Source organism: Ornithodoros turicata, chromosome 1, assembly GCF_037126465.1.
Source record: "Ornithodoros turicata isolate Travis chromosome 1, ASM3712646v1, whole genome shotgun sequence".
Lineage (NCBI taxonomy): Eukaryota > Metazoa > Arthropoda > Arachnida > Ixodida > Argasidae > Ornithodoros > Ornithodoros turicata.
This window is the reverse complement of record NC_088201.1, coordinates 156542884-156563617: the sequence shown is the minus strand read 5'-3', so window position 1 is coordinate 156563617 and position 20734 is coordinate 156542884. Positions and strand designations below refer to the sequence as shown.

The following is a 20734-nucleotide window of genomic DNA, read 5'->3' as shown; positions in this document are numbered from 1 at the left end:
TGAAGGTGCAAAAATCAGATCAAGGACGCAATATTACTTGCTCGATGAAACGCCTAGTAAGAGGTACGTGCGCAAAGAAAAAGAGTATACCGCCAGGAAGCAAATCACTGGGATTGAAGAACAAGGAAGAATAATATACGACCCGGATCAGATACGAGCTTGCTTCGAAACATACTACAATAATCTGATAGGCCAATCAAGAGGCTTGACAAACCCGGCAGTGAAGAAAAAATTAGAAAATATCTTATCGATACTGTCTAAAGAATATAGGATAAGAAGGATGACCTATATATATATATATACCGATATATACAACCGATATATAAGAAGGATAACCTGGAAAAACCGATAAGCCTTTCCGAGGTAAAAGAAGCAATACGGACACTAAAGAGAAACAGAGCACCTGGACCGGATGGCATTGGGGCCGATCTCTACATAAAGTATGGAGATCACATCGCGTGGATACTACTACAAGTGTTTCGTGAAGCTGAAGAAGTAGAGATGCTCCCACCATCCTTTAGAAGATCACATACAGTGCTAATACCAAAGAAAGTGCCGGATGGAACAGTGCCAAAAGTGACCGACTATAGACCAATAACACTCTGTGATGTGGACTACAAGGTGTATTCAAAGGTGTGAGCAGCGAGATTGCAGGGCTGTGTGGCAAATCCAATTGGAGATCACCAAACCTGTACAATTATAGGGAGAACAATACAAACAAACATCCACGTGCTCCGGACTATATTTGACATTAGTCGATTGGAAGGACATCAGGTAGCTGTGCTGCAGGCGGACTTGAAAAAGGCTTTCGATAGGGTCTGTCATTCCTTTTTGTTTACAGTATTGAAAGCGATGAATTTCGGACCAATTTTTATACAACGCGTCAGACTGTGTTACACAAGTGTAGCGACCAGACTCATTGTTAACAATCAGTGCAGCAAACCAGTGCAGGTACACTCTTCAGTTCGCCAAGGATGCCCCTTATCCCCGCTATTGTTTGACATTTATTTAGAACCCTTGTGCCGGAGTGTGATATTGAATGATTGTGTAACAGGGTACAAACTATCTGATATTGAAGTGAACGTCTTAGCATACGCTGATGATCTAGTATTATTATCGGAAGATAAGAGGAGCGTTAGCGCCGTGATGTATGAGATCAACGAATATTGTACAGTGTCGGCTTCAGAGATAAATCAGGAAAAATCCTTAGGTATATGGTCTGGAATGTGGGGCACAATGCCAGCTGAATTCGAGGGTATAACATGGCAAAGTACACCGGCCACATACTTAGGCATTCCTCTAGACTGCAGCAAAAACACAAGTAGTGTGTGGCGGCAACTGGCAACGAAAGTAAAACGGCTTGCGAATATTATGAAGGAGGCAAGAATGCCAATTTTTCACAGGGCCTGTTGTGTGCAACACCTTTCTCGCCGCAAAACTGATATACATGTTACATGTACTGCAGTGCTCGCGCAAGAATATTCAGGCTTTCCATAGAATATTCGTTGTCTTTGTATGGAACTCGACGTTCGAATCTATGCGCAGAGAAAACTTGTTTCGCAGAGTTGAAGATGGAGGATTGAGTTTGTGCCACCTGTTTATTAAGCAACTAGTTATGAGACTTGGGTTCTTTAGAGAGAGCAAACATCCATTCCTAAGAATTGTAACTCAAAGTGTTGGTCATGAATTCTTACCGGAAGTCACGGATTTTGGTAGATATGTGAATGTGGCGACCAGTGCGTTTTATGCTGAGGTTGTTGGAAGCATGAAGTTTCTTTTGGCAAGGTTTTCGAAGGAGTATATATTCACAGTGACAAAAAAAACCGTTAGCGGCAGACCTCGTTGATGTGTTGTTCCCTGAGCCAATGTACCGACAATTACCAAAGGCATGGCCGGGCAGAAATATTCTAAAACGTGTTAAGAAGATGCCAATCAAACCGGAAATCGAAACTTTTTTTTAAATTACATACAAGAACCTTGCCGGTGAAGACGTGGTTGCAAGATAAGGGTTTTTCGTGCCTTGGACAGTGAACTGTCGTTTCTACAGGGCCCCAGAGACGATAGAGCACGTCTTTCTTTATTGCACGGAAACCCAGTTCTTATGGAGTGACTTGAGTGACCTGCTTAGAAAGGACCTCGATCTGAACCCGCATACCATGAGGTTTTTGCCATTAAGTGGAAAAAGAAGATTTAGATATGATGTCTTGTGTGTTATCGCACTTTTTTGTATATGGAAAGTCCGAATGAAAGACAGAAATGAGGAGCCGTTGCAGCCGCCAATAGTGTTTTTAAGACAGGAATTAAGAGAGCTCCGACAGGCAGCTGAGGCGAAGAAAAACGTACCCGACTGGCTAAGGGAATTTTGCGATAAACTTCACAGAAGACATGTGAGCCTATTTTAACTGCACAAGTGGCATACAATTAATATCCAACCCCTTTTATTTTCGAATGTCGCTCCGGCGGAAGCGACAGTGTGATTTTAGAATGTGACTTGTTGTGTATCGAACCATTATAATAATGGTTAAAAAAAAGCGCCTTGGCTAAGGTGGTTAAAGCGCCTGTCTAGTAAACAGGAGATCGAGGGCTCGACTCTCTCCGGTGCCTAACTGTCCCATCATTGTCGTGTTTATGTTGCAGTTTTGGTAGACTCTCTTCTTCACGCCGTGCCAGGGATCGTTAGTTCCGCCACATCGCATTGTATTTTACCTTCCATGGCGCCTTGGCAAAGTGGTTAAAGCACCTGTCTAATAAACAGGAGATCGAGGGTTCGACTCCCTCCGATGCCTAACTGTCCCATCATTGTCGTGTTGATGTTGCAGTTTTAGTAGACTCTCTTGTTCACGCCCTCCAAGGGATCGTTAGCTCCGCGACATCGCATTGTATTTTACCTTCCATGGCGCCTTGGCTAAGGTGGTTAAAGCGCCTGTCTAGTAAACAGGAGATCGAGGGTTCGGCTCCCTCCGGTGCCTAACTGTCCCGTCATTGTCGTGTTTATGTTGCAGTTTCAGTAGACTTTCTTGTTCACGCCCTGGGGATCGTTAGCTCCGCGAAATCGCATTGTATTTTTTCTTCCATGGCGCCGTGGCTTAGGTGGTTAAAGCGCCTGTCTAGTAAACAGGAGATCGAGGGTTCGACTCCCTCCGGTGCCTAACTGTCCCATCATTGTCGTGTTTATGTTGCAGTTTTGGTAGACTCTCTTGTTCACGCCCTCCAAGGGATCGTTAGCTCCGCGACATCGCATTGTATTTTGCCTTCCATAGCGCCGTGGCTCAGGTGGTTAAAGCGCCTGTCTAGTAAACAGAAGATCGAGGGTTCGAGTCCCTCAGGTGCCTAACTGTCCCATCATTGTCGTGTTTATGTTGCAGTTTTGGTAGACTCTCTTGTTCACGCCCTCCAAGGGATCGTTAGCTCCGCGACATCGCATTGCATTTTGCCTTCCATGGCGCCTTGGCTAAGGTGGTTAAAGCGCCTGTCTAGTAAACAGGAGATCGAGGGTTCGGCTCCCTCCGGTGCCTAACTGTCCCATCATTGTCGTGTTTATGTTGCAGTTTTGGTAGACTCTCTTGTTCACGCCCTCCAAGGGATCGTTAGCTCCGCGACATCGCATTGTATTTTACCTTCCACGGCGCCGTGGCTTAGGTGGTTAAAGCGCCTGTCTAGTAAACAGGAAGTCGAGGGTTCGACTCCCTCCGGTGCCTAACTGTCCCATCATTGTCGTGTTTATGTTGTAGTTTTGGTAGACTCTCTTGTTCACGCCCTCCAAGGGATCGTTAGCTCCGCGACATCGCATTGTATTTTACCTTCCATGGCGCCGTGGCTTAGGGGGAGAATACGATGTTTCTCCTCTGTGATTTTGTCGTATTGTGTATGGTATTGTGAGGTATTGAGTCGACGTGACTCAGAGTAGTAAGCTCTGAAAAATAAAGGTGGAAAAGAGAAAAGCGCCGTGGCTTAGGCAGAATCTTTATGCAGAAGCGGAGGAAAAGGGCATTTTTTCTCTCAGTTTTCGGAGGTCGCACACTGTATTAATCCCGAAGAAAATAGCTGAGGGGTCCACTCCGAAAGTGACTGACTATAGGCCTATTACCCTCTGCAATGTGGACTACAAAATTTTCGCTAAAGTGCTTGCTGCACGTCTGCAATTTGTGTTGCCCCATCTAGTAGGGGAACATCAAACGTGTGCCATCAAGAATAGAAGAATACAAACCAATATACATCTAGTTCGTACGGTGTTGGACTGGTGCAGATATGAGGGTGGGCATGTGGCGATGCTACAGTTGGATCTTTCGAAAGCTTTCGATAGAGTTTGTCATACATACCTGTTCGCCTTGCTGCGTCATGTCAACATGGGAGATAGGTTTGTAAATCGCATCCAGTTGTGCTACAAACTAGTTGCAACGAGCCTTGTGGTGAATAGATTCATTGCCACCCCGATTGCGCTTGGAGCTTCGGTCCGGCAAGGTTGTCCTTTATCGCCTTTACTTTTCGATTTGTACTTAGAACCGTTGTGTAGACACGTAATCTGTCAGTATGACGTTCATGGCTTTCAGCTGGGTGGTGTTGAAGTTAAAGTTGTGGCGTATGCAGATGACGTTGCGTTCTTGGTGAAAGATAAGAGAAGTGTCGAAAAAATAATGGAGCAGGTCGACTTGTTTTGTGCAGCTTCTGGAGCTCAAGTAAACAAAGAGAAGTCTTTAGGAGTATGGTGTGGGCTTTGGGGTTCAACTCCAGAAATATTTTGCAATATCAAGTGGCAGACGAGCAACCCGGACTACCTGGGGGTGCCATTACACGCAAGTAGAAACACAAACAGGATGTGGTCAGAAAGAATTGATAAGATGAAAAAGCATGCATTCACTTGGAGAGGCAAGGAACTGTCAATATTCCAGCGGGCTTCAGTTTGCAATGTGTTTTTGGTGGCGAAAATGGTATACATTTTGCAAGTACTTCAGTGTTCCCGTAAAATCGTACATGCATGCCATCGCGTGTTTGCCACCACGATATGGTGCTCAACTTTTGAAAGAATGCGCCGAGAAAACCTTTTCAAGAAAGTCAAGGATGGAGGTTTAGGTCTACAGCACTTGTTTGTAAAGCAGCTAATTATGAGACTCTGGTTTTATAGGCAGTCTGTGCACCCCCTATTAGACGCCGTGAAGAGAGCAGTAGCCTACAACTATATGCCTGATATATATGTTGGCTTCCACGAGCAAGACTTGCAGTTGACAGGGTTTTATCAGGAGGTCGTGGACTGCGTCAACTTTCTAAAAGTCAGGTTTACCCCAGATTACCTCTTTTCGGTTTCAAAGAAAGTGTTGGCAGCCCATTTGATAGATACCTTGTTTCCCGTGCCAATTTACAGGCAAATTCCGTCTGAGTGGCCTGGAGCGGACGTTTTACACAGGGTCAAACGCATGCACATAAAGCCGAATATGAAAACATTCTTTTTCAAGCTTCATACATCAACGCTCTCTGTGAAAGCATGGTTGGAACAGAAAGGCATATATGTTCCATGGTCTGCCAACTGCAGGTTTTGCAAAGTCCCTGAAACCGTTGACCACATCTTTCTTGATTGTACGGAAGCACAGTTTTTCTGGGACGACATACAGATTAAAGTACTAAATAAACGCCTCTCTCTGAATCCACATACAATCAGATTCCTACCATTACATCCGAATGAAGATATACGCTACGATATTGTCATGCTGATAGCTATGTATTGCTTGTGGAAGCTGCGTATGGCAGACAGAAATGAAGAGCCATTGGCGTCGCCCATGCAGTATTTTAAAGTAGAAATAACGCAGCTGAAGCTATGCTGCATGCAGCATTTGGAAGCACCACCGTGGTTAGAGCATCTGTGTGAATCGCTGTCCACTATGTAAATTATTACTCTCTGTGTGGGACGTGTTTAACCTGTGCGTTGTGTACCATGTATTTTTTTTCTATCCTGTGTATGTATGTAAATTTTTACTCTCTGTATGTGACCTGTGTAACCTGTGTGTTGTGTACCATGTATTTTTTTGTATCCTGTGTATTTGGATGCTACGGTGTGCATCATTCATTCATCATACATCACTCATTAACACTGTACAGTCATAGCTTATTTTAATGTTTGTAAATAAACGTTATTACCTGGTGGGAAAAAAAAAAAAAAGCGCCGTGGCTTAGGTGGTTAAAGCGCCTGTCTAGTAAACAGGAGATCGAGGGTTCGACTCCCTCCGGTGCCTAACTGTCCCATCATTGTCGTGTTTATGTTGCAGTTCTGGTAGACTCTCTTGTTCACGCCCTCCAAGGGATCGTTAGCTCCGCGACATCGCATTGTATTTTACCTTCCACGGCGCCGTGGCTTAGGTGGTTAAAGCGCCTGTCTAGTAAACAGGAGACGGAGGGTTCGACTCCCTCCGGTGCCTAACTGTCCCATCATTGTCGTGTTTATGTTGCAGTTCTGGTAGACTCTCTTGTTCACGCCCTGCTAGGGATCGTTAGCTGCGCGAAATCGCATTGTATTTTTTCTTCTGTGGCGCTGTGGCTTAGGTGGTTAAAGCGCCTGTCTAGTAAACAGGAGACCGAGGGTTCGACTCCCTCCGGTGCCTAACTGTCCCATCATTGTCGTGTTTATGTTGCAGTTCTGGTAGACTCTCTTGTTCACGCCCTGCTAGGGATCGTTAGCTCCGTGAAATCGCATTGTATTTTGCCTTCCATAGCGCCATGGCTTAGGTGGTTAAAGCGCCTGTCTAGTCAACAGGAGATCGAGGGTTCGACTCCCAATGGTGCCTAACTGTCCCATAATTGTCGTGTTTATGTTGCAGTTTTGGTAGACTCTCTTGTTCACGCCCTCCAAGGGATCGTTAGCTCCGCGACATCGCATTGCATTTTGCCTTCCATGGCGCCTTGGCTAAGGTGGTTAAAGCGCCTCTCTAGTAAACAGGAGATCGAGGGTTCGGCTCCCTCCGGTGCCTAACTGTCCCATCATTGTCGTGTTTATGTTGTAGTTTTGGTAGACTCTCTTGTTCACGCCGTGCCAGGGATCGTTAGCTCCGCCACATCGCATTGTATTTTTCCTTCCTTGGCGCCGTGGCTTAGGTGGTGAAAGCGCCTATCTAGTAAACAGGAGATCGAGGGTTCGACTCCCTCCGGTGCCTAACTGTCCCATCATTGTCGTGTTTATGTTGCAGTTTTGGTAAACTCTCTTGTTCACGCCCTCCAAGGGATCGTTAGCTCCGCGACATCGCATTGTATTTTACCTTCCTTGGCGCCGTGGCTTAGGTGGTTAAAGCGCCTGTCTAGTAAACAGGAGATCGAGGGTTCGACTCCCTCCGGTGCCTAACTGTCCCATCATTGTCGTGTTTATGTTGCAGTTTTGGTAGACTCTCTTGTTCACGCCCTCCAAGGGATCGTTAGCTCCGCGACATCGCATTGTATTTTACCTTCCACGGCGCCGTGGCTTAGGTGGTGAAAGCGCCTATTTAGTTAACAGGAGATCGAGGGTTCGACTCCCTCCGGTGTCTAACTGTCCCATCATTATCGTGTTTATGTTGCAGTTTTGGTAGACTCTCTTGTTCACGCCCTCCAAGGGATCGTTAGCTCCGCGACATCGCATTGTATTTTACCTTCCATGGCGCCGTGGCTTAGGTGGTTAAAGCGCCTGTCTAGTAAACAGGAGATCGAGGGTTCGACTCCCTCCGGTGCCTAACTGTCCCATCATTGTCGTGTTTATGTTGCAGTTTTGGTAGACTCTCTTGTTCACGCCCTCCAAGGGATCGTTAGCTCCGCGACATCGCATTGCATTTTGCCTTCCATGGCGCCTTGGCTAAGGTGGTTAAATCGCCTGTTTAGTAAACAGGAGATCGAGGGTTCGGCTCCCTCCGGTGCCTAACTGTCCCATCATTGTCGTGTTTATGTTGCAGTTTTGGTAGACTCTCTTGTTCACGCCCTCCAAGGGATCGTTAGCTCCGCGACATCGCATTGTATTTTACCTTCCATGGCGCCGTGGCTTAGGTGGTTAAAGCGCCTGTCTAGTAAACAGGAGATCGAGGGTTCGACTCCCTCCGGTGCCTAACTGTCCCATCATTGTCGTGTTTATGTTGCAGTTTTGGTAGACTCTCTTGTTCACGCCCTCCAAGGGATCGTTAGCTCCGCGACATCGCATTGTATTTTACCTTCCACGGCGCCGTGGCTTAGGTGGTTAAAGCGCCTGTCTAGTAAACAGGAGATCGAGGGTTCGACTCCCTCCGGTGACTAACTGTCCCATCATTGTCGTGTTTATGTTGCAGTTTTGGTAGACTCTCTTGTTCACGCCCTCCAAGGGATCGTTAGCTCCGCGACATCGCATTGTATTTTACCTTCCATGGCGCCGTGGCTTAGGTGGTTAAAGCGCCTGTCTAGTAAACAGGAGATCGAGGGTTCGACTCCCTCCGGTGACTAACTGTCCCATCATTGTCGTGTTTATGTTGCAGTTTTGGTAGACTCTCTTGTTCACGCCCTCCAAGGGATCGTTAGCTCCGCGACATCGCATTGTATTTTACCTTCCACGGCGCCGTGGCTTAGGTGGTTAAAGCGCCTGTCTAGTAAACAGGAGATCGAGGGTTCGACTCCCTGTGTAACCTGTGTGTTGTGTACAATGTACTTTTTTGTATCCTGTGTATTTGGATGCTACGGTGTGAATCATTCATTCATCATACATCACTCATTAGCACTGTACAGTCATAGCTTATTTTAATGTTTGTAAATAAACGTGAGTACCTGGTGGAAAATAAAATGGCGCAGTGGCTTAGGTGGTTAAAGCGCCTGTCTAGTAAACAGGAGATCGAGAGTTCGACTCCGTCCAGTGCCTAACTGTCCCATCATTGTCGTGTTTATGTTGCAGTTTTGGTAGACTCTCTTGTTCACGCCCTCCAAGGGATCGTTAGCTCCGCGACATCGCATTGCATTTTGCCTTCCATGGCGCCTTGGCTAAGGTGGTTAAAGCGTGTTTGTCTTTTCCACCGCAGCCCTTGGGTTTCCTCTTTTATTGCTACACATGTCAGGGATAGGTTTCAGAACCGGTAGTTCCCGCCAAGTGTGAGTTGCTTTTCAGGGGATCATCACGCTGGCAGATGAAACATATGGTTTAAATTATTTGCAGTACAGGAATTGCATAGTTTCACACAAATACTACTACTACGACATAAGAGTGGTTTAAATCTAGCTTTTTTGTGTTCCTCACATTATCACACAAGGTGTAGTATCCACTATGATTCTTGATATGGGGGTATGCACAGTGCAACCAACAGATGCTATTTACAAATCTGTGTTTTCTACTGTGTTGAAATGGGGTAGTTTGTATCTAAGAGCCATAGTGAAACACAGGCAGCCAAGGACAGACTTTTGATGCCCTCGAGAAACATGGCAACACATTGCAGGGACTCTGGATGCTGCCTAAATTTCCAGAACACACAGCTCAAGGCAGCGGTTAAATAACAAGTGGTTAGAGAAATCCAAGATAGTTGCATGCGTAAGCAGTCCGCTGTTGGATTTGCTTGTGTGCGAGATACGTTATCTCAAAGGGAACGCACGGACACACTCATAATGATACAAGGGTGCCTGTGAAATAGAATGGGGAGGAGCGGGGAAGATATATAACCCCTTTTTTCTTGTCTGTTATTCTATTGGTTAAATTGTCATTTTCTTAGCAGCATATATGTGTATATTCCAGAGTCTGCTAATAAGTATATCAGTTTAGAGCTAGCAGTCGCATTGTAGATGTCTCATCCTGTCCTTGACTGCTTGTGTTTCACTATGGCCACGCTTGCTATTGCAAAAACAGAAAACAAAAAAACACAATAGAAAAACACGAAAAGAGCGACCTAAAAAGCTGCCCGTTCTAGTGCTCACATGGAGGCAATGCAATGAGGTAACATTCTCCATTTATGAACTGTGCATAGTAGTACATATCACAACAGCAACCGATTATTCAGATTTCTCTTGAAGTACCTAGTTTTTTTTTTAGCTTTGTTTGCACAGTCCATTATTGGAGCTTTATGTGATTCCCCTCTGCTGATGCTGTGCAGTTTGTTAATTTTGAAACTGTACTGTGCTGAGGTACAAAAACTGAATTGTCATATCTGCACTTAAGCACATTGGAATAATTTGTAAGTACTTTACTTGTTGACATTAATAATTGCACCAGGTCACAACATTGTTGATTTATGGAAAATGTAAATAAATATATTTGTTTGCTTGCCAAACAATGGACAAATGTCTTCTTTTCTAGTGGGATATTCCCTGTTCACCGGACATAAATGTGGAAAAGTTAAAGGGGCACAATGGTGGTAGAGTCTAGCGTTGCTTTTTGCCACTTCACATATATTCACTGTTATTCGTGTGCACATGTAGGAATAGGAAGGTAGAGGATGCGCATAAAAAATTTCGTATGCAGCCACACATATGGTTCAGAAGATTAATTAGATGATGTCCAAGCATATATAATTGTGCTTCATGTGCAATGGGTATGCTAACGGATTGCTTCCATGAAGCCTTTTTATTTATTCTTTATAAATTCTTTTTATAAATGTTATTTTTTTATTTTATATAAATTTCATATTACAGATTGAATACTTATATTTTTATAAATTTTATAAACTAAAAACTCAAGTTACACGGCCCCTGTAAGAGTGCCCTTTGCAAATGGTTTGGTAACGTGTCCCGAACTGTAAAGGTAAGAGGCAATCGAGAATGCTGCAGACAAGGTTGCAACTTACATATTGCTTATCATGTCCTACATACAATATTCAATACATACAATTGATTTGTACAATAATTCCTGAGCACGGAATTAATTCCGAGGCTGGCCAGTGATGTCACCCCGGACGACAAGTCACATAATTGCCTCTAACACTTTTACACCCCATGGGCTGAGTTGTGAATTGAAAGAGCACTCTACAGAAGGATAAGGTGCACCTGATTTCTAGGATATATGCTATGCTTTAACTCTTCAGACACCACATTTCTAAAAACACCATTTCTAAGTGGCAATATGTGCTCTGGTACTTCTTTTGCCTCTGCATAGTGTGCAACAACATGGCTACTGGAGCTTTCGTGTGCATGTTTTTGTGCGACGGTGTTCATTACAAATAATATCCAGATGTTAGACATAAAATGCAGTAGTTTGTAGCGTGCCACACAACGCAGCGTGACATGGGAGTGTGTGATTCAAAGAAAGCTTCTGGAAAATGCACAGAATCCCACAAAAACGTTTAAAATGTGATTTGTATTTCGTTTTACGTCTCTCGTCGTTACATACCATCGCCGACGCTGTTGCACATTGATAAATCGTACGTAAAACTTGTCCCATAGCAGTATGCGGTTTCTCAAATACATAGCACAATTTTTTCCTGCAGGAATAAAACGCTGTCGGCATTTTCTTGCTAACACTGCTGTCGAAACGTCAATCTCTACAATGGGCAAGTGCTGTAAAGGGGCTAACGCAGACGCGACTTGATACAAATTGTACGTGCTCACAAAACACAAACGACGAATTCCAGTCACAACATCGCACAGAGGTTGGTTCGCGAATGAGTTCGCAGCTGCTGCACTGTTTACTTATCGCGGAACGGTGGAACCCGGCTGTCCGCCATCTTCAAGCACAGATACGTGAAGCCGCGAGAAGCCGTAGCTGAAATCCACTGACAAGTACGAAGGCGCGTACACGTCACAATGCCCGTTCGGGTGCATCTACGTCATAAAAATGGCTGCGCCCATGTGTGTTACGGAATGAATTATCTATTTTTTTTGACATGATACTGCACCGAACTGAGAGAATGAAGGTGTATTTTGGGGAGAACTGGATGTGGGCTTTCAGAATATCACAACCGTTTCGACTATTTCGGATATCGGCATAGCTGACCTTTAAAGCGCCTGTTTAGTAAACAGGAGATCGAGGGTTCGGCTCCCTCCGGTGCCTAACTGTCCTCTCATTGTCGTGTTTATGTTGCAGTTTTGGTAGACTCTCTTGTTCACGCCCTGCTAGGGATCGTTAGCTCCGCGAAATCGCATTGTATTTTGCCTTCCATGGCGCCGTGGCTAAGGTTGTTAAAGCGCCTGTCTAGTAAACGGCAGATCGAGGGCTCGACTCCCTCCGGTGCCTAACTGTCCCATCATTGTCGTGTTTATGTTGCAGTTTTGGTAGACTCTCTTGTTCACGCCATGCCACGGATCGTTAGCTCCGCCACATCGCATTGTATTTTTCCTTCCATGGCGCCTTGGCTAAGGTGGTTAAAGCGCCTGTCTAGTAAACAGGAGATCGAGGGTTCGGCTCCCTCCGGCGCCTAACTGTCCCATCATTGTCGTGTTTATGTTGTAGTTTTGGTGGACTCTCTTGTTCACGCCGTGCCAGGGATCGTTAGCTCCGCCACATCGCATTGTATTTTTCCTTCCTTGGCGCCGTGGCTTAGGTGGTTAAAGCGCCTGTCTAGTAAACAGGAAGTCGAGGGTTCGACTCCCTCCGGTGCCTAACTGTCCCATCATTGTCGTGTTTATGTTGCAGTTTTGGTAGACTCTCTTGTTCACGCCCTCCAAGGGACCGTTAGCTCCGCGACATCGCATTGTATTTTGCCTTCCATGGCGCCTTGGGTTAGGTGGTTAAAGCGCCTGTCTAGTAAACAGGAGATCGAGGGTTCGACTCCCTCCGGTGCCTATCTGTCCCGTCATTGTCGTGTTTATGTTGCAGTTTTGGTAGACTCTCTTGTTCACGCCCTGCTAGGGATCGTTAGCTCCGCGAAATCGCATTGTATTTTGCCTCCCATAGCGCCGTGGCTTAGGTGGTTAAAGCGCCTGTCTAGTAAACAGGAGATCGAGGGTGCGGCTCCCTCGGGCGCCTAACTGTCCCATCATTGTCGTGTTTATGTTGTAGTTTTGGTGGACTCTCTTGTTCACGCCGTGCCAGGGATCGTTAGCTCCGCCACATCGCATTGTATTTTGCCTCCCATTGCGCCGTGGCTTAGGTGGTTAAAGCGCCTGTCTAGTAAACAGGAGATCGAGGGTTCGACTCCCTCCGGTGCCTAACTGTCCCATAATTGTCGTGTTTATGTTGCAGTTTTGGTAAACTCTCTTGTTCACGCCCTCCAAGGGATCGTTAGCTCCGCGACATCGCATTGTATTTCGCCTTCCGGGGCGCCTTGGCTATAAGGTGGTTAAAGCGCCTGTTTAGTAAACAGGAGATCGAGGGTTCGGCTCCCTCCGGTGCCTAACTGTCCCGTCATTGTCATGTTTATGTTGCAGTTTTGGTAGACTCCCTTGTTCACGCCCTGCTAGGGATCGTTAGCTCCGCGAAATCGCATTATATTTTGCCTTTCATGGCGCCGTGGCCTAGGTGGTTAAAGCGCCTGTCTAGTAAACAGGCGATCGAGGGCTCGACTCCCTCCGGTGGTTAACTGTCCCATCATTGTCCTGTTTATGTTGCAGTTTTGGTAGACTCTCTTGTTCACGCCGTGCCAGGGATCGTTGGCTCGGCGACATCGCATTGTATTTTGCCTTCCATGGCGCCTTGGCTAAGGTGGTTAATGCGCCTGTCTAGTAAACAGGGGATGGAGCATTCAAGTCCCTCCGGCGCCTAACTGTCCCACCATTCGCATGTTTTAGTTAAGAAGACCCTCATGTCCACACGCTGCTAGTTTTACTTAGGTCTGCGATGTTCGCATTGGATTTTGCCTTCTATGGCGCCGTGGCTTAGGTGGTAAAAGCGCCTGTCTAGTAAACAGGAGATGGAGCATTCAAGTCTCTCCGGCGCCTAACTGCCCCATCATTCGCATGTTTTAGTTAAGAAGACCCTCATGTCCACACCCTGCTACTTTTACTTAGGTCTGCGACATTCGCATTGGATTTTGCCTTCCGTGGCGCCGTGACTTAGGTGGTTAAAGCATTCTTCTTCCGGCCGCTGTAGCGTGCGGACGTAGGTATCATGGGCTCCTTCGGAGCTGCGTCGAATACGGGCTACCCTAGCCGGGAAACAACAACAGGATCTTCGACGACCGCGTCGTGCGACAGGTACAGGCTTTTGTTACCCGTTCTGCCAACAGGTAACAGCTCGCTCAATACTGTTTTTCTTCATGCTGATCCATCCGGCCACCCTTATCGGGCAGACAATATTGAGGAAAGTGTGCTTTCTGTGATTGAAAAGAAAGATGTTCCACAATTCGGAATGTACAAACATGTGTGGGCCTTGACGCCGCTCTCCAGGCTGGCTGTGCAAAAACTGAAAGAGAAGAAGGAGCTTACAGTGAAAAACTAGAAATGTCTCATTATTTACCCATATCAGAAGGAGCTAGAATTGTTTGTGCAGTGGCTTTTGTGGCACTTGACGATGCTGTGAGTAATGCCCTCAGCGCCTATGGCAAGGTACAAACAATTGAAAAGGAAAGGTGGCGGTCGACGGCATTTGCATGTGCTGCTACCACCACTCGGAAGGTCATCATGGCCCTGCGTGATGGCGCCAGCGTGGAGAGTATTCCACACATCATCAGGATTTTTGGAGGACAAGTGTTGGTCGACATTCCAGGGAGGCCGCCCATTTGTCTCAGGTGCAAGAGGATTGGTCATCTAAGGAAAACATGCAAGGCGAAGTGGTGCCGGACCTGCAGAGGCTTTGGCCATGAAGAGGAGCACGACATGCGTACGTGTGCGTTGAAGACGAGGATGGCACCAGAAAACGTCTCTGCGCCGGACCTTGTGAACACGGAAGAAGTCGATGAGGGACGAGATAGAGGAGTCGAAGCTGCTCTAGGGAGGGAAATGACGTGCCAGGAATGCTACCATGCACGGCGACAAGTCTCCAGCAGGACGGAAGCATTTTTTCCTCTGGCATAACAACAACGGAAAAAACAGCGGGTAATGCCGAAGTGCTGAAGCCCCACACACAAGTGAACATAATGGCATCAGATAGCGAAAAGCCCAGTGAAGGTCAACACGTGAGCAGCGCACTAGACAGGAAGGATAACGAACCTGCACTGTCACCCCAAGCAACATCGCCAATACAGGCAAACTTGCAGCGACAAGCGCAAGAACCTGTTCAAGAAAGGCCGTCAGAAGGGATGCCCGAGAGAGGCAAACGTGAGGCAATCGACCAAAGCGAAACGCAGATGAACATCCGCGAAGGTACGGTATCTACACCATCGGCAAGCAACGCCATCAGCGTGCAAAAACACGACGGTGGAAGAAACGACCTTAAATGGGAAGCCACGTCAACCTTCAGGAAATCTAGGTTCAAGCCAGCACACATAATAGCCCCAGAAGAGCGAGGCAACGACTGCTAAAGGATAAGAAGTAATTCTCGCAGGCTCAAGATTGGGCACCGGAATCAAGTGATACAAGCGGCGTATCAGTCAATAGTCAATTGAAATCTACTTGGTTTTATAGAGTGTCTGCACAAGTTGTGTAATGACTCTGGAGATGGTTTTATGAAAATGTAATGAAATAAAAAGGCAAACAAAACTTAGGCGATTAAAACGCCTGTCTATCAAACAGGAGATCGAAGGTTCAACTCCCTCCGGTGCCTAACTGTCCCATTATTCGCATGTTTACGTTATAGTTAGGAAGACCCTCTTGTGCACTGCCTGCTAGCATTCCTTAGGTCCGCGACATCGCATTGGATTTTGCCTTCCATGGCGCCGTGGTTTAGCTGGTCAAAAATCGATAAAAGGGATAGGGCGCAGACTAACTGGTGTATGATGCTGAAGGACCAAACAACCGAGAGACATGGGACACGAAGACAACCACTAGAGTTCTCAGACACAGTAATGATTTAATAACACCAAGCCTCCTAAATACCTAACAACTCACGGAGGGGAGGGAGAGGGATAAAGGGTGGCCTGTTTACACAGTTCCCGCGTTGCGTTATCTCCACCGTCTCTTTGAAAAGTCTTTTCCACTTGACCCTTTCCCTGGACAAAACCACGGTTTCGTTGAAAATGGGCCCACAGTTGCTGCATTGGCGAAGAAGCTCAACGAGCTCGCTAGAGATATGGCTCTTTTTTAAGTTCAGCTGGTGTTCTCGAAGGCGGTCATTTAAGCAACGTCCAGTCTGCCCCACATAACAAAAACCACAACTTAAAGAAATAGAATAAACAACAGCACATGTGCATGATACAGTCGCAGACTTATGCTTAACAGTGCAACCTTTTGGCACGACATTGAATGGAGTCAATCGACTCAACCTGAAGGCATTAGAAAAAAACACTTTCAATCCAAAATCTTTCGCAGCAGATAAAATGTTATGGGAAACAGAATGATAATACATACGGTATGACAACTAGTTTAATGGACGATGAATTGGCATTCTCAGGGTTGGTGTCTAGTCGAACATCAAGCTTGCGTAGGAGAATAAGAGACCTGGAGGCAATCAACTGCATATCATTGCCTGCTTGTCAACAAGTCTGTTGACCTGCCATGAGATAGTTGACGGAACACAATGAAGACAACTTTTTGAAGAAACAGCATTTAGAAGACTTGAACTTATCCCAAACTTAACTAATTTGGAATGTTAACTAGAACATGGGAGGATGAGTTTGTTAGCATCGTTATCATACTGCCTGCATAGACCAGAATGAGACACAAGGGTAAGGTCAAGGTATTTCAACTTATTGCAAGAAGGGTACTCAACAGAAAATTTTAGCTCCGGCGCGAGAGACATAATAGTATCGGCAACCGTGACAGGTGGCAAGGACGGACGATTATACAAAACAATAATGTCGTCAACATAACGGCGAATGTATATTGTGTTTCTACCCACTGAGAGTTACAGAAAGATCGAATAGCATTGTCAAGAGCATTAAGATAAATCTCAGCCAAGATCGGTGCAACAGATGACCCAATGCATACACCATTAGATTGTATAAATGGCATGTTGTCCCAGGTTACAACCGTAGACCTGTTGATAGTTGGGGTAGTTGGTAACGTGACATAGTAGATATTATGCAGCAAAAAGACAGGGACACATATAGAGGAAGGCACAACACGATGACTGCAAACTCACAACAGAAGATTTATTCACAGAGCAGAACAGCGTGAAAGGTTAGGGAGGGGGAGGAGAATAGGTTTAAGGGGAAAACTGGGTCGCTCGGTTTTGCGGGCCAGCGTCCGCAGTAACCCAAATACTCCAATTCGGGGACTGTCAGGGCAATGGACTGACAGCTGATGCATTGTTCCGTGCGAAGCTGGGTAATGAGGGAGGCTTCTATAATTTCCCGAGTCGTCTTGTCTTTTGCCCTCGCTACAACTGAAGTCTGTTGGAAGAGGGGATGGCATCCGCAAGCAAATCAAGTGCGGGGTGCAGACCTGGCTTTCTTGTCAGCGTTGCAAGATACAGAGACAAACCCACCGACCCCCATCCCAGTTCCTTCCCCCCGACGACCGCTTCGTGCATATCCATGTGGACCTCGTGGGACCACTCCCAATCTGCGACGGTGACCGCTGCATGCTCACTATCGTTGACCGCTTGCCACCCGTTGGCCAGAAGCAACCGCGGTCCCCGACGCCACAGCGGCCAGCGTCGCTTCGGCCCTCATAACAACATGGGTGTCACGGTACGGCGTTCCTTCCATCATCACGACGGACCGGGGCGCCCAATTTGAGTCCACCCTCTTCACCAGCCTCACTAACATATTGCGCGCCATACGGATTCGTACTACCGCGTACCACCCGGCCTCCAATGGCATGGGGGAGCGGCTTCACCGTCAGCTAAAAGCCGCCATCCGTGCGTCGCCTCAAGTCCCGTGGACGGAAGTCCTCCCCATTGTCCTTCTAAGCATCCGATCGGCTTTCAAACCCGACTTGGGTTGCTCAACAGCAGAGTTGGTCTATGGCACCTCATTGGGACTCCCCGGCGACCTCATCTCTGCCGCAGCGGACTCGGCAGCCGTACCACCAGCCGGCTATGAATGCTCTTTGCCCCAGTCCCACCCGCGCACCACGCCCTGCCACCGGTTTCCAGCACCCTGCCCTCGAAACATGCTCGCATGTTTTCCTTCCGTGCGACGCCGTCAGGAAACCTTTGCAACAATCCTACTCTGGTCCTCGCGCCGTACAGCACAGAGCCCCCACCCACTACACCATCCTGGTTAGAGGCCGCGAAACAAACTGTCGCGCTGGAACGCCTCAAGCCAGCTTTTCTCGAGGCCCCTCAAGCAACATCCAGTGCTTGCTCCCTCGGTGTTACCCCAGAGCTGGACCTTGGCAATCCCACTAGCCATCCCCATCGACCCCCCGTCGAGTCCTCCTGCGCTCCGCAACAAGCGCAAACGCACCCTCGCCCCCGAGTTTCCTGGGCATCACACCTCCACACCGCTCATTGCCTTCCTGCCACTCGCTAGGGGGGAGGAGAGCCCTGTAGCGGCATCGCCACCATCATCCCCCGGTTAATAAAACCCGGCGCGCGGTTAATAAAACACGACTGCACGGCCGGCTCGGGCTGTTGTTCGGCTGGCCGCTCTTCCCTCACTTCTGTGTACAGTCTTGTGCCTCTAGCACTACTGACTCTCATGTCCACGCGGTGCTAGTTTTCTTTAGCTCCGTGACATCGCATTGGATTTTCCCTTCCATGGCGCCGTGGCTTAGGTGGTTAAAGTGCAGTGCCTGTCTAGTAAACTGGAGATCAAGGGTTCAACTCCCTCCGGTGCCTAACTGTCCCATCATTCGCATGTTTGTTATAGTTAGGAATACTCTCATGTCCACGGCCTGCTAGTTTTCCTTAGGTCCGCGACATCACATTGTATTCTGCCTTTCATAATGCCGTGGCTTAGGTTAGGTTCAAGCGCCTGTCTAGTAAACAGGAGATCGAGGGTTCAACTCCCTCCGGTGCCTAACTCTCCCACCATCCGCATGTCTATGTTATAGTTAGGAAGACTCTCATGCCCACGCTGGGGCGTACCCGAAATCTCACATTAAGAATAAGCCGCTTAATAATAAAACATTCAAGATAAACCGCTAAAAAATGCTTGGTTGAAAATAAATCTCCAAAAATAAACAGTTTAATAACTCCGTTTAGAGATCACCGCTTATGAATGCACCATTAAAAATGTTTCAAAATCCCCTCATCATCCAGCACTGAGGCGGATTGATTACATTCTGCGTCGGGTTAGATCAGGTTATGTTAGGTTAGTTTTGTTTAAGTTGGGGTTTGTTTGGGATAGCCTAGGCTAGTTCGGCCTTGTGAGGTTAGTTAAGTCGCCTGTTTGCAGTTCACCCTCCTTTGGGCAGTGCAGGCATAACAGGATTACGCTAATAAATCTTTATGACTAAAGCCTAAACTGGACTATTTCTCTAAGCTGGTTGTCCATTTCACCCGCGGCTATACCATATTGTTGTAGCACCCGTAGGGTAGACATGGGGGTTTCTGGAACGATTTATTTTTAACGATATATTCTCAACCACGGATTCCTTAGCGTTTTTATTTACACGGGGATATGTCAGCGATTATTTTTGTGCGTTGATTTTTAAACGCATATTGTGGGAGGTTTATTTCTAACAGTGGCTGCTTACGCAACGAAGGCGCTTTTTGGAATATTTGAAGTAGTAGTTCGTTTTTAATAAGAAATAACGGAGAATATGCTGAGGAGGAGGGCTTAAATTAGCTTGAAAAAAATATGGCGTCGTGTTGTTGTCGTACTTGGTAGCCTTTATGGCAAGTTTGCGACGCAGGCGCTTTTTGGAATACTTTGAGTTGTAGTTCGTTTTTAATAAGAAATAACGAAGAATATGCTGAGGAGGAGGACTTACGTCAATTATTTTATAGAAATATGGCGTCCTGTAGTTGTTGGTACTTGGTAGCGTTGATGGCAAGTGGGCGACGCAGGCTCTTTTTGGAATACTTTGAGTTGTAGTTTCTTTTTAAAAAGACATAACGACGAATATGGTCAGGAGGAGGACTTACTTAAATTAATCTTTAAAAAAATATGGCTTCCTGATTTTGTCAGTACTTCGTAGTCTTTACGGTAAGTGGGCGACGCCAGCGCTTTTTGGAATATTTTGAGTAGTCATTCGTTTTTAATAAGAAATGACGGATAATATGCTGAAGATGTAGTAACGCATTTTACCGGAAGCAATTATACCTCGATACTCGCATTTCCTATTTCGAGGTTTCCGTACGTCGAAATGGTGAACTACTGAATCGCAAAAAACAAGGAGGAGAATGACACAAAATGCAAAACGGGATTGTCGAAGAAGTGTGGGTTCGCATTCAACTTCTTCTTCTTTTTTACTTCTTCTTTTGCTTCGTCTTCTCGTTCTTCTTCTTCTACATCGTCTTCGTGTGCTTCTTGTGCTTCTTTATCATCTTCGTCATCTTCGTGTGCTTCTTGTGCTTCTTTATCATCCTCGTCATCTTCGTGTGCTGCGTCTTCTTCTTCGTCGTCTTCTTTTTCTGCTTCTTTTGCTTCTTCTTCTTCTTGTTGTACTTTGAGTTGCTTTTCGTTTTTAATAAGAAATAACGGAGAATATGCTGAATAGGAGGACTTACTTAAATTAATTTGAAAAAATATGGCGTCGTGTTGTTGTCGGCACTTGGCAACCTTTGTGGCATGTGGGCGACGCAGGCGCTTTTTGGAATACTTTGGGTTGTAGTTCGTTTTTAATAAATATCTGAGAATATGCTGAAGGTGTAGAAACGCATTTTACCAGACGCAATTATACCTCCATACTCGTATTTCCTATTTCGAGGCTTCCGTGCATTGAAATGGTGAACTACTGAATCACCAAAAACAAGGAGGAG

The 20734-nt window shown here is 46.4% G+C and overlaps 13 non-coding genes across 13 annotated transcripts; all 13 read left to right on the top strand.

Moving 5' to 3' along the window:
* The first annotated feature begins 3075 nt into the window (after positions 1–3075).
* Trnat-agu (transfer RNA threonine (anticodon AGU)) lies at positions 3076–3149 on the top strand. The gene has a single exon. It is a non-coding gene; the product is annotated as a tRNA-Thr (tRNA).
* Positions 3150–3624: 475 nt separating this feature from the next.
* Trnat-agu (transfer RNA threonine (anticodon AGU)) lies at positions 3625–3698 on the top strand. The gene has a single exon. It is a non-coding gene; the product is annotated as a tRNA-Thr (tRNA).
* A 2452-nt stretch (positions 3699–6150) lies between these two features.
* Positions 6151–6224, top strand: Trnat-agu (transfer RNA threonine (anticodon AGU)). The gene has a single exon. It is a non-coding gene; the product is annotated as a tRNA-Thr (tRNA).
* Positions 6225–6333: 109 nt separating this feature from the next.
* Trnat-agu (transfer RNA threonine (anticodon AGU)) lies at positions 6334–6407 on the top strand. The gene has a single exon. It is a non-coding gene; the product is annotated as a tRNA-Thr (tRNA).
* A 109-nt stretch (positions 6408–6516) lies between these two features.
* Positions 6517–6590, top strand: Trnat-agu (transfer RNA threonine (anticodon AGU)). Its single transcript has one exon. It is a non-coding gene; the product is annotated as a tRNA-Thr (tRNA).
* Positions 6591–7065: 475 nt separating this feature from the next.
* Trnat-agu (transfer RNA threonine (anticodon AGU)) lies at positions 7066–7139 on the top strand. The gene has a single exon. It is a non-coding gene; the product is annotated as a tRNA-Thr (tRNA).
* A 109-nt stretch (positions 7140–7248) lies between these two features.
* Positions 7249–7322, top strand: Trnat-agu (transfer RNA threonine (anticodon AGU)). The gene has a single exon. It is a non-coding gene; the product is annotated as a tRNA-Thr (tRNA).
* A 292-nt stretch (positions 7323–7614) lies between these two features.
* Positions 7615–7688, top strand: Trnat-agu (transfer RNA threonine (anticodon AGU)). Its single transcript has one exon. It is a non-coding gene; the product is annotated as a tRNA-Thr (tRNA).
* Positions 7689–7980: 292 nt separating this feature from the next.
* Positions 7981–8054, top strand: Trnat-agu (transfer RNA threonine (anticodon AGU)). The gene has a single exon. It is a non-coding gene; the product is annotated as a tRNA-Thr (tRNA).
* Positions 8055–8163: 109 nt separating this feature from the next.
* Trnat-agu (transfer RNA threonine (anticodon AGU)) lies at positions 8164–8237 on the top strand. Its single transcript has one exon. It is a non-coding gene; the product is annotated as a tRNA-Thr (tRNA).
* Positions 8238–8346: 109 nt separating this feature from the next.
* Trnat-agu (transfer RNA threonine (anticodon AGU)) lies at positions 8347–8420 on the top strand. Its single transcript has one exon. It is a non-coding gene; the product is annotated as a tRNA-Thr (tRNA).
* A 3993-nt stretch (positions 8421–12413) lies between these two features.
* Trnat-agu (transfer RNA threonine (anticodon AGU)) lies at positions 12414–12487 on the top strand. Its single transcript has one exon. It is a non-coding gene; the product is annotated as a tRNA-Thr (tRNA).
* Positions 12488–12962: 475 nt separating this feature from the next.
* Trnat-agu (transfer RNA threonine (anticodon AGU)) lies at positions 12963–13036 on the top strand. The gene has a single exon. It is a non-coding gene; the product is annotated as a tRNA-Thr (tRNA).
* The last annotated feature ends 7698 nt before the right edge of the window (positions 13037–20734 follow it).